Here is a 5602-nt window from a genome sequence, read left to right as displayed (position 1 = left end):
CCATCTGCCTCCCGTGTCTGCATCTGGGTCTCGTCCTGTGTCCTTAATGTTCYAACTGGGCATGACAGACCCATGACAGACCCAGCAAACTTGGACTAGCTCCGCCATGCTGTCTCCCTGCAGGGAACCACCATTGGGAGGCATGAGGAGCTATTGCTGGACCTTTTGGAAGGGCTTCGTTCCCTCTTCTCCAGGGTCTTCCTGGCCTTCTCTCTCCCTCTTCTCCAGGGTCTTCCTGTGTTCTCTCTCCTCTCTCCAGGTCTTCCTGGCCTTCTCTCTCCCTCTTCCCAGGGTCTCCTGGCCTTCTCTCTCCCTCTTCTCCAGGGTCTTCCTGCCTTCCTCTACTTGGTCCCTCTCCCAGGTTCTCCTGGCCTTCTCTCTCCCTCTTCTCCAGGGTCTTCCTGGCCTTCTCTCTCCCTCTTCTCCAGGGTCTTCCTGGCCTTCTCTCTACTGGAGATCCTCTCCCAGGGGAGACCCAGCATAAGACTCATGTCCTCTCTGAAGAAGCTGCGATTGCCGTAGTAGATGAGCCCATTGTACATCAGGATCTTCAAACCAGGAACCTCGTAGCACTAAGGAGAGAGAGAGAGAGAGAGACGCAGTAGTTAGGTTAACAGGACACTAGGGAAAGGGGAAATATTATAATGACACAGGGCGAGACCCAGATGCAGACACAGGAGGCAGATGGTTCGAGTCTCTATTTATTAAACAACAAGGGGAAGGCAAGAGGCAGGTTGAGGACAGGCAAAAGTTCATAAACCAGGTCAGTCCAAACGGTACAGGGTGGCAGGCAGGCTCGAGGTCAGGGCAGGCTGAATGGTCAGGCAGGCGGGCTTAGTGTCAGGGCAGGCAAGAGGTCAGAACCGGGAGGACTAGAAATAAGAGATTAGGAAAACAGGAGCTCGGAAAAACATGCTGGTAAGCTTGACAAGACGAACTGTCAGCAGACAGAGAACACAGGAATAAATACACTGGGAATATTGAGGAAGATGGATGACACCTGGAGGGGGGGGGTGGAGACAATCACAATGACAGGTGAAACAGATCAGGGTGTGACAGACATGCAGTAATCAGGTTAACAGGACACTAAGGAGAGGGGGGAGAGTCAGGTTAACAGGACCCTAAGGAGAGGGGGGAGAGTCAGGTTAACAGAGCACCCATCCCAAACCTCACTTGTAAGGTGTTTCTTTTTTTTAAAGGGAGGGCAGATGGAACAAGTCACTGCATAAAAAAACACAACACTTTAATAACTTAGCAGACGCTCTTATCCAGATTGGCTCACAATAAGCTCATTCAACTGAAGTTAGTTAGCAGGTGTGTGTTCAAAGGGACAAGGTGACAAATCAACATTGATCACTGTCTGACACTATGGTACTGCGTCAAGCATACCTGGAATTACTGCCTTGTGATTAATATTACAGACAGAAAGGTCTCTTCAATGTGTACAGAAGTCCACTCACCTTGTGGTTCTCTAAAGGTCTGTAGAGCTGTGTTGCTCACCCTGTCCAGCCCTAAGGAAAACAATATTATTGTGCGAATGTTTACATATATTGTAAGTCTACCAACTTTATGTTTACAATATTGTGAGCTTACTTGGTTATAACCAGTCATATACTGTTTATCTATCTCTCTCTATGACTCTGGTTATAACAATTCTACCTCTCCCTTTGGCGAGTGTATTAAGCAAGGCAGTCGACCCCCAGCAACAACTGATGATGTGAACGTCGATTAAGGCACCCATCTGATTCAGAGGGGTTGGGTTAAATGCGGAAGACACATTTCAGTTGAATGCATTCAGTTGTGCAACTGACTAGGCATCCCCCTTTAACCTACTAAGTTCATATCATATCCTACAGGACCAACAGGCAGATGAGAGCTACTAATTGATCCCTATGAGAGGTAGTAATTAACACTGCTCTGCTCTAGAGGCCTCAATCCAGGGCGTTGCATCACGTTATTGAAAATCATAATGAACTGGATTATAGTGTTGCTGATTATTATTTTTGCTGATAAATATACATATCGAATTAATATAGATGTAATAAAAATAGCTAGATGTACAGTGCATTCAGAAAGTATTCAGACCCCTTGACTTTAAAGCCTTATTCTAAAATTGAAATAGTTTCCCCCCCCTCATCATTCTACACACAGTACCCCATAATGACAAAGCAAAAACAGGTTTATAGAAATTAAGCAAATTTATAAAAAAGCAACAACTGAAAACACATTTACATAAGTATTCAGACCCTTTACTCAGTACTTTGTTGAAGAACCTTTGGCAGCGATTACAGCCTTGAGTCTTCTTGGGTATGACGCTACAAGCTGGCACACCTGTATTTGGGGAGTTTCTCCCAATCTTCTCTGCAGATCCTCTCAAGCTCTGTCAGGTTGGATGTGGAGCGTCGCTGCACAGCTATTTTCAGGTCTCTCCAAGGATGTTCGATCGGGTTCAAGTCTGGGCTCTGGCTGGGCCACTCAACGACATTCAGAGACTTGTCCCGAAGCCACTCCTGCGTTGTCTTGGCTGTGTGCTTAGGGTCATTGTCCTGTTGGAAGGTGACCTGTCGCCTACTCCGGTCCTGAGCAGGTTTTTAAATCAAGGATCTCTGTACTTGGCTCCGTTCATCTTTATCCTCGATCCTGACTAGTCTCACCGTCCCTGCCGCTGGAAAAACATCCCCACAGCATGATGCTGCCACCACCATGCTTCACCATAGGGATGGTGCCAGGTTTCCTCCAGACGTGGCACTTGGCATTCAGGCCAAAGAGTTCAATCTTGCTTTCATCAGACCAGAGAATCTTGTTTCTTCCAGAAGGACAACCATCTCTGCAGCACTCCACCAATCAGGCCTTTATGGTAGAGTGGCCAGACGGAAGCCACTCCTCAGTAAAAGGCACATGAAAGACTGCTTGGAGTTTGCCAAAAGGCATTTAATGACTCTCAGACCATAAGAAACAAGATTCTCTGGTCTGATGAAACCAAGATGGAACTCTTTGGTCTGAATGCCAAGAGTCACATCTGGAGTATACCTGGCACTATCCCTAAGGTGAACCATGGGGTGGCAGCATCATGCTGTGGGGATGGTTTTCCGCGGCAGGGACTGGGAGACTACTCAGGATTGAGGGAAATATGAACAGAGCAAAGTACAGAGAGATCCTTGATTAAAAACCTGCTCCAGAGCYCTCAGGYCCTCAGACTGGGGTGAAGGTTCACCTTCTAACAGGACAACGACCCTAACCACACAGCCAAGACAACGCAGGAGTGGCTTCGGGACAAGTCTCTGAATGTCCCTGAGAGGCCCAGCCAGAGCCCGGACTTGAACCCAATCTAACATCTCTGGAGAGACCTGAAAATAGCTGTCCAGCTACGCTCCCCATCCAACCTGACAGAGCTTGAGAGGAGCTGCTGAGAAGAAATGTGAGAAACCACCAAATACAAGTGTGCCAAGATTGTAGCGTCATACCCAAGAAGACTCGAGTCTGTAATCGCTGCCAAAGGTGCTTCAACAAAGTACTGAGTAAAGGGTTTGAATATTTACGTAAATGTAATATATATATATTTTTTTTATATATACATTTTCAAAAATGTATAAAAACCTGTTTTTGCTTTGTCATTATGGGGTGTTGTGTTTTGATTGATTAGGGGGGGAAACAATTTAATCCATTTTAAAATAAGGCTGTAACGTAACAAAATGTGGAAAAAGTAATGGGGTCTGAATACTTTCCGAATGCACTGTATCCTGCTGGGATGTGGCCAACTATCTCACCATCATAGGCAGACTCGAGGAAGGAGGCATAGGCCATTCCTGTAGCTACTATCACCTGTGAGAGAAAAACCAATATCACATTTAGCTAGAACACACCTAGAAACACATCATCAAAATGACATTATAGCTACATAGAGCTACTTAGAGCACTATAACAGCTAGTAACTATTAACTGTTAATAATTCATTGTGACTGACCGTGAGGATCTCAACAGGGATGTGTGTGCGTGTGTGTGTGTGTGTTTGTTTTCGTTGTGACTGACCGTCAGGATCTCTACAAGGATGGGTGTGCGTGCGTGTGTGTGTGTGTGTGTGTGTGTGTGTGTGTGTGTGTGTGTGGCTGTGTGGTGTGTGTGTGTGTGTGTGGTGTGTGTGTGGTGTGTGTGTGTGTGTGTGTGTGTGTGTGTGTGTGTGTGTGTGTGTGTTTGTTTTCATTGTGACTGACCGTCAGGATCTCTACAAGGATGGGTGTGTGATGGCGCTTTCGGAACCTCACGGTGACCGTTTTTACCGGCACCAGGATGGACAGACACCAGGGAGATCAGTAGCTCGGCCATGTTGGTGTGGCGAAGGTTCCCTATGACGGACGCCAGGGTCTGGAGGACACAGAAAGGGGGGAATGTATTACATCAAATCGTATTGGTCACATACACATGGTTAGCAGATGTTATTGCGAGTGTAGTGAAATGCTTGTGCTTCTATTTCTGACAGTGCAGTAATATTTAACAAGTAATCTAACAATTCCACAACAACTTCCTAATACACACAAATCTAAGTAAAGGGATGGAATAAGAATATATACAGTTGAAGTCGGAAGTTTACATACACTTAGGTTGGAGTCATTAAAACTCATTTTTCAACCACTCCACAAATTTCCTGTTAACAAACTATAGTTTTGGCAAGTCGGTTAGGACATCTACTTTGTGCATGACACAAGTAATTTTTCCAACAAATGTTTAGACAGATTATTTCACTTAACATTCACTGTATCACAATTCCAGGGGGTTAGAAGTTACCATACACTAAGTTGACTGTGCCTTTAAACAGCTTGGAAAATTCCAGACAATGATGTAATTGCTTCAGAAGCTTCTGATAGGCTAATTGACATAATTTGAGTCAATTGGAGGTGTACCTGTGGATGTATTTCAAGGCCTACCTTCAAACTCAGTGCCTCTGCTTGACATCATGGGAAAATCAAAAGAAATCAGCCAACACCCCAGGAAAAAAAATGTTAACCTCCACAAGTCTGGTTCATCCTTGGGAGCAATTTCCAAACGTCTGAAGATGCCACGTTCATCTGTACAAGCTATAGTACGCAAGTATAAACACCATGGGACCACGCAGCCGTCATACCGCTCAGGAAGGAGACGCGTTCTGTCTCCTAGGGGTGAACGTACTTTGGTGCGAAAAGTGCAAATCAGTCCCAGAACAACAGCAAAGGCCCTTGTGAAGAAGCTGGAGGAAACAGGTACAAAAGTATCTTCATCCACAGTAAAACAAGTCCTATATCGACATAACCTGAAAAGCCGCTGAGCAAGGAAGATGGGAAGTTTACATACACCTTAGCCAAATACATTTAAACTCAGTTTTTCACAGTTCCTGACATTTAATCCTAGTAAAAATGCCCTGTCTTAGGTCAGTTAGGATCACCACTTTATTTTAAGAATGTAAAATGTCAGAATAATAGGAGAGAACTTCTGACCCACTTGGAATGTGATGAAAGAAATAACTCAATTAGCCTATCAGAAGCTTCTGAAGCCATGACATCATTTTCTGGAATTTTCCAAGCTGTTTAAATGCACAGTCAACTTAGTGTATGTAAACTTCTGACCCACT

This window comes from Salvelinus sp. IW2-2015, linkage group LG7 (genome assembly GCF_002910315.2).
Source record: "Salvelinus sp. IW2-2015 linkage group LG7, ASM291031v2, whole genome shotgun sequence".
Lineage (NCBI taxonomy): Eukaryota > Metazoa > Chordata > Actinopteri > Salmoniformes > Salmonidae > Salvelinus > Salvelinus sp. IW2-2015.
This window is presented reverse-complemented; position numbering follows the sequence as displayed.